The sequence below is a fragment of the Lepisma saccharinum genome, chromosome 21 (genome assembly GCF_977018435.1).
Source record: "Lepisma saccharinum chromosome 21, izLepSacc3.1, whole genome shotgun sequence".
Taxonomy (NCBI): domain Eukaryota; kingdom Metazoa; phylum Arthropoda; class Insecta; order Zygentoma; family Lepismatidae; genus Lepisma; species Lepisma saccharinum.
Window position 1 is genome coordinate 27,950,938 of NC_139249.1, and position 12,966 is coordinate 27,963,903.

The following is a 12,966-nucleotide window of genomic DNA, read 5'->3' on the forward strand; positions in this document are numbered from 1 at the left end:
TAATTTCCTGAGCACTGCAAATCCAGTACGTAATTTTGATCTTGCTGTCTACTATTACAGAATAAATAAGGTGGTTAAATACTGAAAGCTTTGGGATGCTAAACACAGTGGTGGGAGAGGGGGGAGGTGGCATGGGTTGGTGACATTTTTCACACAAGAGGATATTCTCCTCTTGTTCACACATAGCAACAGGCGACTCACTGAATAGGTATGATGTCATTCACTCTTGCTCGGCATAGCAACAGCTGTACGACTTACAACTAAGAAAGCAATTTCTTGAATTGTACTGTGCATTATATATAAGACATAATTGTTTGTCACTTTTTCCCATCAAAAACCAGGGTGCACATTATACATGCACGCGCATTATACACGTGTAAATACGGTATTTAGTGTTGTCTTTCCTTTTTTCCTACATAGTTGTTAGTTTGAATAAGTATTTATTACTTGTTTGATAGTGATTTTCGAACAAGATCAGGGTATTAGGAAAGTTTCTGATTACAAAGTAGAAAATTGTACATACAGGGTGGTACATATTGTATCTACCAATTTGTTTGGCAACCCTGCCAAAATGCACGTGTGCATATGTGGCATACCTACATCTGTGTAGAGTTGGGAGTCGGGCAATTATAGAGCGACCGCAAACAAAAGAACCTTCTGCCAAAAGTCTCCGTGCACCTTTCCCTTCTTCCTTTCAGCTCAGGCCATAAGAAAGCATGCTCCACTCTGCCCCTCCCCTCCATGTGGGAGTAAGGTGCACAGGAGTCGCGAGTCTGTGCAGGTTTTTTTTGCTTGTGGTTCCACTATAGTATACCATGGAGCATTGGCCGGTATAGACGTGGATTGTGGCGGTGAAAGCCTTAATTCAAACAGACACTGGACACTGCGGCGGAACAATGAAGATCTCCATGCACCTGTTGCCGAGATACACATCATTCTGAGGTGGATTGGATAGTGGAGAGCCACGGGTAATGTTGTGAACCGTCAGTCACTGTGAAATATGCGCTATTCCACAGACATGTTGAGTCGCGTGTCATGAAAACCTTTCCACATTGCCTTGTACAGTGCATCCAAGCAGAAGGAGGACATTTAGAGGATGTTATTTTCAAGGTGCACTGATGTGTTCATTGTCCATATTATGTATGCACTGTGCTAAATGCCTATGTGTATGCAAGGGATGTTAAAAAATAAACCGAACTTTTACAAAATTGAGAAAATTGTAATATTCACCAGCTATTTCGACCTGTCTCCTTCAAAGTACTTACCTCCACTGTGCACACATTGCTCCCAGAGTTTCTTCCAGTCCTGGAGTGCCAGCACTCCAGTTTTGGAATGGCCTATAGTGCTCTTAGCAAATTCCCCTTGATCTCTTATATTGTCTGGAATCTGTGACCTTTTAGGGTTGATTTCAACTTTGGGAAGAGAAAGAAGTATGCTGGTGCCAAATCAGTGGAGTAGGCCGGTTGTGAGGCAACAGGTGCCCGGTGCTTTGGCAAAAACCTCACATGCATTATCGTGGCAAACCATTCAGGACTAGTTCTACCACATATGTGTGGCCTATTGTACTGCACCTTTTCTTGATTTGATTTGAATTTAAAATTTTTGGGTTCGTCACCACTAAGGCTATTTTGCACCCATCACATTATACAGGGTCCAACCCCTTATCGTGCACCTTTTCTTGTAATCGTTGCATGACGTTAACGTAGAATGCTTCATTCACTGTGGAACCATGCGGCCCAAACTCTGATGCTCCTCTACGAGTCGAGGAACATGATCAACATCACTTTAACATGGGACCTACTCATTCGTCATTCTCGATGAAGGTTCGACCCTATCTGAAACGTCTGAACTATGCATAACACTGTGTTCAACTGAAATATTTCTCACCATAGGCTTCATGTAGCATGTCGTACGTCTGAAAGTTTTCTGCTATTTCACACAGAATTTCACCACACTCGCTTCTCTTCCCTTCCAGTTACTTCATAGTAGGGTAACTGAAAATCGCGGTGGGGAGTCAACACCTGCATTCAACATGATCTCCTGTGTTACTGTTGCTAACAACGGCTTTGATACTGGGCAAAGTTAATAACTAAGGACACCGCCATGTACCAACATTGTCCGTTCTCTTCAATGAATGTATATAAGTAGTGTAAGTGTATTGTTTCAAAGTAGTACTTGGTACGAGGCCTTTTCTAGCCTCTTTTTTATCAATTGAATATCATTTTTTGACATATTTTGACAATTTTTTGTCGACGTTTTAGCGCTTAGCGATGTTTTAGTAAAATTTCCCTTTTTTTCCCACTCGTACTTGGTACGAGTGCATTTGTAGCCTTTTTTTTATCAATCGAATATCAGTTTTTGACATATTTTGATAATTTTTTGTCGATGTTTTAGCGTTTAGCGATGTTTTAGTAAAATTTCCCTTTTTTTCCCACCTCACACTTGTAGGTATACCACGCAAGATAGTGTAAATTGATTGTTTCAACGCAGCACTTTGTAGGTATCCTCTTTTTTATCAATTGAATATCAGTTTTTGACATATTTTGACAATTTTTTGTCGATGTTTTAGCGTTTAGCGATGTTTTAGTAAAATTTCCCTTTTTTTCCCACTCGCACTTGGTAGGTATACCACGATCTTACGTGATATAACTTAACCTATCCTTTTTTTTTTCGTGCTAAACTGCCTCTACGTGCTTTGACCTACTTTAGAGTAGACCCAAATAGAGAATTCAACGCCCGAAAATGGGGCTCGGTGGGGCTCGAAAAAACTTCAAAAACTCATTTTCTCTCCACGTTCCGCGCCTCATTTATTGCGCTGACGATGTTTCACAGCGAAGAAAACAGCACCAAAACATCAAAAACTCACTTTACTCATTTGGGGTTCTGCCTCGAAGTGAGGCTCGGTGAGGCTCGCCTTAATGGTTTTACGTGATATAACTTAACCTATCTTACGATTTTTTTTTTTACGATCTTCAGTGATATAACTTAACCTATCATTTTTTTTTTATTTGCACACTGAACTAACTTACATTATATTTTATATAACCTTGTTGATTTTTTTTAGTAAGTGGCAATTTTTTTACGAATTTTTTTTAAAACTGCTCCGTGACCCTCTCGTTCTTCACGTTGTGGACAAAGGACTTCTCTGCGACCAGGATGACGCTGCACAGGGTATCCTCGGGCAACGGACTGTTGAACTCGCAGACGACCTTGATGTTGGTGCGATCGTTGACCACCACCTGCTTCCTCTTAGATGTGTTGATGACGGTCATGGGTCTGTGGGTTTTGAATTCGCTGGGCGTGTAATACATGTTCACGCTTCCCTCGGTCACGCGTTTGTAAGCCGAGAACGCTTCGTAAAGTTTGAGGTAATCGTCTTTGGTCATGTCGAGGTTGTAATTCTCGCGCGGGAACACTTCGTTCCTACCATTCTTCAGATAAACGTTTTTGATCTTGCAGTCGTCGAACTTGCTGGAATCTTTTTCCTGATCGTTATCGCGCCCGGTCTGAAAGAGCACCACGACGAAATCTGGCATGTCGAACTGTATGTTGTTGAACTGCGTCGTCACGTCGAATTCCATGTGACTTCCCGACGCCAACTTCTGCACGCACTGGTAACCGTGAAAGTGAATCTGTACCTGCGGACTTTTCAAGATCTCCGCTTTGTACTTGAGGGCGTAGTTCGTTTCGTATTCCACCACCGGCATTCTCAACTCCATGCTCCGGATGACGCATTTGGCTGCTTCGGGTAATGTGTTGGCTATCGGCGTGCCGTCGGCGTTCAAGTTGGTGTATCGCATCAGTGCGTCGTTGTCGTTGGCCGCTCTTCGAAACGTGACTCTCAGTCCTCCCTTCCACATGATCTCCTTGTAGTCGGAGAAGAATCCCGGAAGCAGACGCATGGGAAAGAGCACCGTGTGATTTCTCGTCGATATTTTGGTTCCCGCTTCGAATCCTCCCGCCTGGTAGTATGCCGCGTCCGTTTTGGATAATTTCAATGTTCCCACTGCCGTCGACGTGATGCCTGGATAATCGATTCTGTCGATGACGGTGTTGTGTTTCCTCACCTCCACCTGCGAGAACAGGTGAGGCACGAAGTTGTCCACGAGTTTTAAATTTGCATTGGGCGGAAACGCTTCTCCGCTTTCCTTCTTCACCACGTCGAATTGAAGGTAGAGGTCCGCTCTGTGAGGATGAACGAACCCGTCGCCTACATCCACGTCGTATTCGATCTCCCGGTTCGCTTCGTTGAGATTGGCGAATGTGCGACGGTTGGGAGGAAAAGATTGCAACTCGTAACTTTCGATTTGCTCCATTTCACTATGTGTGTTATTTATTATACGTTGATCTCCACGATGGCAGTGGTCGTTGCACCTGCGAAATCCACCACGTCTCCTTTCTCGTTCGTCACCACCAACTCTATGTCGTCTATGCGGTTGCGACATACTGGATAATAGATCGGCGAAGATGGCGTGTAGATGATCGGTTCCATGAACTCGGAACTGGGTTTGAAAGTGGCTATGATTCCCGTCTGCTTGTGACTTCCCAGCAACCCCCCGTCCGAGGATTTCGTGATCATGCCTTCCGCTACGTTGCAGTGAACGTTCAAAGTCTCTATGGCCAAGAATTTAGGAATGTTGGTTGCTACGTGCTTGATGCCAGCTTCGAGTTTCGGGTGATCGTTCTCGAAACCTAAAAGTTCTCCCATGGTGCCCAGGTCCACGGTCTCCGTCGCCGACACGATTTCCACTCTGTGCGTGACCGAATTTTGAGAAAGGTACGTGCCTTTGGGTAACTGAGCTTGCAAAGTAGAAAGATTGTATTGGCCTGGCGTGACGACGATGTGTTCGCTTCCGACGCTAATTTTGTTGTTGTGCTGCGTGACGTTAGGTATGAGGTACATGCTGTAGAATGCACGCAGAGCTATGGATTTAGGATAGACGATGTCGTCGTGCAGCGTGAGTTTCAAGATCGAAGATTCGCTCGTGAGATGGAACACGCCCATCCTAGTAATGCTGTTTGAGGTTCCACAATGCTTTCTGGAAATCTTCGATCGTAGGCTTATTTATTTTAGAGAGAAACGCGAGCACGGAAAGGCAGAGATGACCGCAGTTCACGTCTCCGAAATTTTGAATGCGTTCGTCGTTGTAGTATATAGAGGTTTTGTTCGTTTTCAGGTATTGGACTAAATTTGTAGGTGGAACACCTCCGAAAGAATCGAAAACGAATGCTTTGTTATTGTCGTTTTTGTGGTAACATATCCAATGCGTGCCTGGATTTTCTTGACTGTCCAAGTTGACTATGCCGCATTCTCTTCTTTTAACGGTTGAAGGTAACGAGTCGGACATGAAAACTCCTCTGAAGTGTTTGATTCGTAACGGTTCGATCAGAGATTCAATGTCTCGGTTGGTGAGTGCTGCTGTTTCTTTTTTTTAAACTTTTTCATGACGCCCTTCCCCCCTTTCTTCTCCATGGCCAGGTTGTGACGTTTCTGTTCTTCCAATTCCGCCTTGTTCTTCTTCGAGTCGATGACGGTTTTCGCGATGGCGGCGCTTCCGCCGGCTGAACTTCCAACGGCCCCCAATGCTGCCAGGATGGCCGGGATGCTGAATATGAAACCTCCGATCTTTTGCTGTTTCCGCGAACGCTGCAAGCGTCTCAATTGAGGTGTGCTGAGAAGTAATTTCATTCCGTGTCCTTTCGACAAGCAAGAACGTTTCTTCTCGCGTTGTTTCTTGGTGAGTAACCCATCGAGGGCACCTAGATTTTTCAGATTCGAATATGGTATCTGGTACACGACACCCTTGGGCTTCATTTTTTTTTGATGCTATATGTTATCTGAGAAAAAGAACAACTTTTTTTTTCTGTTAGGTTTACGATGTGTGTTATTTATATATCGTCTCACTCAAAACAAACTGTGGCGATGTGTTATTTATATATATGTATTCTGGGAAAGAAAAAAAGTTTTTGCTTCGCCTAATGCTATCATGTGTTTTACAAGATCGTCAGTTTCAATGTTCGACGCGTACCAGTCTACGGTAAATCTTCTTCTCCCCTGCCTCCACTCGTGCAGCTCGTCTAATTTATCGTCAATTTTTTTGTTTGCGGCTCGAAAGAGAGTCTCTGAAGATCGGAACATTTTTTTCATTCCGCTTATTTCTCGGAGGTGATCCATGAAAATTATTTTGCACGGTGAACGAAATTCTGGCGTTACTTTACACAAGTCTATGAGTTTTGTTACATCCCCGTCGAACGTGAACGTAAATATTTTGTGCAACACTTCGGGAGGAAGTTGAGTTATACAAGTTGACATATTTTTCATGGTATGTTATTTATATATATATATTTTCCGGGGGTTGGGGTGTCTGTGATTAAACAAATTCTATTACGTGCTTCGTTTTCTTACCAAGAAGTTCCTTTGTCCCCTTGTACACGATTCGAGTTTTGTTCTCGATTAAGATAGCTAGCTTCTCGTCGGATAACATGATAGCGTATCGATCTGGTAAAAATAGACTGTATTGTCCGTTGAGCAACAGACGCACCTTGGGACCATACTGCGTAGAAACGATTGAACCGGAAGTTATCGTGTAAGGTTTGTCGACTTCCAATTCCTGAATTTTTACATACTCGACTGACAAATTTAGCATTTGTTTTAATGCTTGGAGATCACTCATTTTTTCAGTCGTCATATCGAAGGACAAAAATTTTCAGGGTGTTAGAGAATTTTAATTTTTCACAATGTGTGTTATTTATATATACCGAAGAATTTTTTTTTGAGATGTCGTAGATTTTTTTTTCACGATGTGTGTTATTTATATATCAAGTTTTCTTTTTACTTGTACATTTTTTTTTGACAACTTTATTTTTTTCTGACGGTAATAACTTTTCCACGTCAACTTTTTTTGACGAGACAAATTTTTTTTTGACGATAAAAAATTTTTACGATAAGGCAACTTTTTTCTGACGGTAATAATTTTTCCAAGTCAACTTTTTTTTGACGAGACAAATTTTTTTAACGATAAAAAAATTTTACGATAAGGCAATTTTTTTCTGACGGTAATAATTTTTCCAAGTCAACTTTTTTTTGACGAGACATTTTTTTTGACGATAAAAAATTTTTACGATAAGGCAACTTTTTTTTTTCTGACGATGTCCACGTCAACTTTTTTTTTGACGAGACTAATTTTTTTTTTTGATAAAAATTTTTTCCATGGCAATTTTTTTTTTGGACATGTACATTTTTTTTGACGTATATTTTTTTGTCATATTTTTTTTTGACACCTACATTTTTTTTGACGTGTATATTATTATTTTTTTTTTCACAGTGTGTGTAAGAGGAAGAAAGCTTGCGCTTCGGAAAACGAGATGATGTGCGTTACAATATCTGCCGCCTTCTGTTCAGACTTGCACCAATCGTCCGTGTCCATCCTTTCGTTTAATTTTTTGGCTGCGGCCGAAAGAAGAGTGTCGAGATCACCGCACCTCAGGTCGCTGATCTCCCGAAGATGGTCCTTGAGAACCATTTCACAAGGGATGCGAAATTCCGGCGTCGTTCTTGCTATGATTACAAGTTTATGTACATCCTCACAATCTCCGTTTACTGCATGTTTGAATATTTTAGATAGTAGCTCGGGTGGCAAGTTGGTTATACGAGACATGTTGTTTTTATTATTTTTTTTACTCTATGTTATTTATATACCCCACCCCAATTTTTGTTTCGTGTTCATGGCGATGGTGGTACCCAGTGCTGCAACTCTTTCACCCAACGATGCGTCTCTGCTCACGAACCTTTCGAAAGCTGCGTGCTCTAACTTTCTGTCTGCTTCGTGACGTGCATCCAGATCCGTGCGAGTGGTGTTGTAGGCGATGTCGTGATCTTTGCATGCGGCGTCCAACGGATTCACACCCTTGTCTCCTCTCTCCAATCTTTTCTCGAGTTTGGTACCCTGTCCGCAGTACTGGTAGCCAGGTAGATGCATCTCGAAAGGTAACTTGTTGATGATGTCGTTCACGAGTCCCTTTCCTTCGGCCACGTTCCAGAATCTCGGAGGCAGCGTGTTGATGATTTTGATCAGGTAACCTATGCCCTTGTCGTCGTTCACGATGAAGTTGGAAAGTTTCGTGCTGATCATGTCCACGATGCCAACCTTCTCGTTGTAGAAATTACGATTGCCTGCATTCTCTTCGCCGGCTATCACCAACAATCGGTCCACGAGCTTCCTCACGTCGTCCACCCAAACAAATTCTTTGGGTAACGTGTTGTAGCGTTTGACGCCGCTGCCTGTTTTGACCTGGTTCCAAATCGGTTTGATGAGATTCCTGTACTTCTCGCCGCTGCTCGATTTCACCCTATTCTGCGAGGCATCGTTGTTCTGGTACAAGGCATCCGTCATGATCAGAATTTCCTTGTAACTCTGGTAATCATCGTCGGTGTAATCTTTCGGCTGCTTTTTGGCGACGAGTTCCCACAGTCCCACCGTACCCGGATACCTGGTCCAACTATCCTTCTCGCCTAAATTGACTTTAATGTCGTTGCCTTCGAAGGTAACTTTCGATTTCCCAATCTTCCAAACCACACCGCCGCCTTCGTTGCTTTCCATGCTCGGATACAATCCGAACACTTCATCCTTGTCGAACTTCCCCGTGCTCAGGTAGTCTCGTGCCAAAGGTCCCAACTCGATTTTATCCGAAGACGACGACGTGCTACCTATGGCTCGACGTCGTGCCGGTACTTCCTTCAGTTCGAACGGCGTCGAAGGAATGCTCGAAATGGGCGTGGGTACGGCGTAACTTTTAGCTGCGAGCGGTACGAGTTCGTTGATCAAATTTTTATTTTGTTCCGTGACACTTTTAATTTCTTTACCTAGACCGCTGATGGCATCGATCACGGGTTGATCCTGACGTTTCTTCTCTTCGTAGGATCCGCGATTCTCGGATTTCCAACCTTTGAAGCGTTTCGCGAGGTAATCGCGAAGCTTAAGATTTTCGTCTTCGATTTTTCGTTTCGTCATAACGTTATTTTATACACGTCGTTTCTCACAACGTTGCAACGTTTAGAAAATCGTTGATTTTGTTTCTGTATTTTCCGTCGTTGGGTTTCCTCGTCATGTCGATCGTCGCGAATCCGAAATCGTCACTGTTCCAGCAAGAAGAGCAGCGTTCCGAAAATTGATTGTAGTTCATGTCTCCGCCTACGTAGTCATCGTACGCGTGCTTGAGGTTGGTGTGATCTTGACGAAACAAACATATGAAATTAGCGTTGTCGCGTAGTAACTGTTTTGGAATTTTGGAAAACGTTTGAGCTAGGTAGAAGCAATCCATTCCTTTGTGACGACCTTGCGTGAAAAAGTTGCGAATTTCATTTTGATTTTCCAGGATGACGTCGTCGAACACAACGACTGAATTTTCACGACAATCGTCGAGTGGTTTTATTTCCGAAGCGAACTTTGCAATGTCCAGACCATCGTACAGTTTCATCAGTTGCTGGTATTTGGTTTGCTCCAAACTTTTCGAGAACACGTACAGGTGCCTGTTCTTCCAATCTAACCAATTGGGTGCGAGGAGAAAATTGTCCACGAGCAGTGTCATTTTCCCACACCCCGAAGGACCTACGATCAGACAGCGGATGCTGTCGGGGAGCAACTCGCCATTCTTTTTTTTTCTCGTTTGACTTTCCGAATCCGGTAGACGCTTCACCACGTTCCACGTACTCACAAGATCACCTCGTTCGCGTCGATCCAACTCTTTTCCGGAAGTCCCAGCCATTTGACAAACAGTTTGTCACCTTTCCTACGCAATACTTTCTCGATGAGGTACGTGTCGGGGTGTTTCGTTTTAGAGAGATCCTCTTCGTAAAATCTCCCTTTCAAAATCTCGCCGCTACTATCTTTTATTATATACGTGTGTCGGTTTCCGGGTAAAACTCGAACCACCGTAAAAAGTTCCGTGCTCCAATTTTTTGTGAATCCCTTCTCGGGATTTAGCTTTTTTTGTCGTGGGTGTGTACATTGGACAGTAAACGCTAGAAATTAAACGCTGCTCGTCAGATTTCGTAACGTCAGCTGGCTTCATGCCTATCGTTCTGTGTACCGTATCATTATAGGTATCGACGAGTTCCGGCAGAATATCAACCCATTTGTAATTTCCCCTAAGCGTGAATCGTTTCCACATGTGTGTTTTCAAGGTTCGATTAAATCTTTCCACGATGCTGGCTTTGACATCACTGAAGGTCGAATAATGTCGAATGTCGTGTTTCCGAATAAACTTTTGGAATACGGCGTTGTAAAATTCCTTCCCCTTGTCCGTGTGCAGAAACCGAGGTCGTCTGCCGCCGCTTTCGCGAAAAATTATCTTGAATGCTTCCGTGACGCATGTTCCCGTTTTCGCCTTCAAAGGTAGAGCCCACGCGAATTTCGAAAATGTGTCTATGACGGTGAGGAGGTACTTGTTGCCCTTGTTCGATTTATGTACGTTTTTTAACTTGCCGCTACTCATCTCCACGAGGTCACTTTCCCAGAGGTCGTCGATGCCCTTGGTTACCACCGCCAAACGTTCGTAGTTGCGGCGTGCAGGTTTATGCAATTCTTCGACGATGGCTTGCCTAGACATTTTTTTTTTTTAGAGATTACGTTTCAAAAAAAGCACCAGCGTGATGGGATTCAAAGAGGGTGGCACTTCACCTGTGTTTTGAACGATCAGCTTATCGCCGGCACTCACGTCGAAAACGGTAAGGTCTTCGTCTTCGTGTATTTCATATATGTTGCGCGTTTCGTTCCAACGTGCCAGAGGAATGTTTCCTGCTTTCTGGATGCCACGATTCGATATCAAGGTCATGGTGGGAACGCTAGCTTTTCTGCCGTGAGACCAGTACGAAAATTCGTTTACCTGAATCGTGCCATCGAGGAGAAACTTGTGGTACGGATGATAAGGATGTAACATGTACAGTTTGTTACCTTCGACGAACGTGGAGATTCTCTGTTGATTGGGTACGCTGTTGATTTCGATGGCTTGCAAGGTGAACAATTTGGCGAATTTAGTGTCGACGCCGAGCAGATTACTGTGAACGTGTCCGAGTTTATTTTCGATGGGCAGCAAATGCTCGACTATGGTATCCGTTACTGTAGAAAACGACGGTTTGATTTTCACCTCCACGTTCAACTGCTTGTAGTTTTCGTTGAGTTCTTGCAACTTGGCACCGAAAGAGGCCAGCGTCGATTCCTGCGTGGATTCCAACACTCCAACTTGATCTCTGATGTTGACGACGATGTTCTGAAGGTTCTCGACTTGATTCAATTTCGAGCTCTTCTCGGTAAGATCGTTCACGATGCTTCGCATCTCTGTAAACTGCGTGTGAAGGTCGGCGACGCTCTGCGAAGTGGGCAGCGTCGACACCAGCGAACTGATTTCGTCTCGAATCTGTTCCACGTTCGCCGTTTCCGTTTCCAGTCGTTTCAGCATACGTGATATGTTCCTTTTCAAAGCGTGCAATTCTTTGGAGGTGGGGAGATTGGCCACCCTACTCTCGAGATCGCTCAACGAACTTTTGATGTCGCTCGATTCGGATAATGCCGTCACCGCCGTTTTCAATTTTTCCAAATCTTCGCTCGAAGGTACGCTCGTCCGTAACGATTCCAAGTCACCCTGTATGTTGTCCAGGACGTGACGAAAATGAGCAAGATTGGATTCGACGTTCAAATTTTCTAAATATTCGATCTTCTGCTGAACCGTGCTTAACGTGTCTTGAATGCTCGTCAACGCTCTTGCTTCAGCGTGAATATTTTTAATTTCTTCGTTGATCAACGCCAGAGATGCCTGAAGCGTAGCGATGGTGGTTTGAATGTGTTCGAAATCTTGATAAGCCTCCAATTGAATTTTTATGTTCGCGACGCTTTTACCGATGACCTGCAGTTCGTCTGACGATGGTAGGTTCGTCATGGTATCTTCCAAAGTCTGCAACTTGGATTTAATTTCTTCCAACGTGCCGGTGAAATCTTCTTGTAATTTGGAAACGACGACGTGCAAGCGTTCCACATCGATATCGTTCACGACGGTTTGAAGTTCAGAGAAATTCTTTTCGATTGCGGAAGTTCGTTCTTCGATTTCGAGTTTCAATTTTTCCAAATCTTCATTTTTCGATTGAAATTGCTGTAATTTGGCCAAATCATTTTGAAGCGAATCCACGCTCAACTGTATATTTTGAACGTTGTCGTAAGAAGGTACGTCAACATAATTTTTTATGAGCGTTTTCAGTTCGGAATCGATTTTCAGAATGGGGTCGAGACATTGCGTTTGGAGCGTAGCGATCTCCGACTCTAAACTTTTGTTTAAGGTCTCCTGCAAAGCGATCAAATCGCTCCTCAACTTCTTAACACGAACGTCCAACATGAGAATCTCTTCTGCGTGGTCCACATGCTTGGTGTTGCCGAAAATATCGTTAGGCATTTTTGGTTAACGGTTATTTATAATAGGATAGACGATTCGTAATTCTACGAAGAGAGGAACGAGTTTGTCGTAATCTCCTAGGAGTTCCACGTATAGACAATCTCCTGCTGAAACATCGTACGTTATGTTAGAAAGCATCTTGTCGTGCTTCATTCGAAAAATGTTCTTGCCGGTAGATATTTTGATTTCGCCTACGTTCTCGGGATTCACGGTGATCCGAAGTTTCCCGTCGATCGGAATTTCGTAGAAATGTAAATTGTTATTGAAGACGTAAAAAATCTTGCCCACGTCCTCGTCCAATTTAGTCCAAATGCTGTTGAGGTGAATGATCAACAGACCGTTGAGTTTAGTTAACACGGAAGGTAGAAATTCATGATCTGTCGTCGTGCGGTGTACAGTCTCCATGTTGGTTTGCTTTCGGAAACCAAAAAGATTCATTGTCCTTGCTAGTTACTTATTGTGTATGTGAGACAGTTAAAGTTTTTTTTTCATTTGCATTGCCTACAATTTTTACTAATTTCTAAA

The 12,966-nt window shown here is 43.4% G+C and overlaps 1 protein-coding gene across 3 annotated transcripts in view; it reads left to right on the plus strand.

Moving 5' to 3' along the window:
* The window catches only part of LOC146004493 (carnosine N-methyltransferase), a 55,008-nt gene that overhangs the window by 25,337 nt on the left and 16,705 nt on the right, over positions 1-12,966 (plus strand). The gene's annotated exons all lie outside the window — the stretch shown is intronic.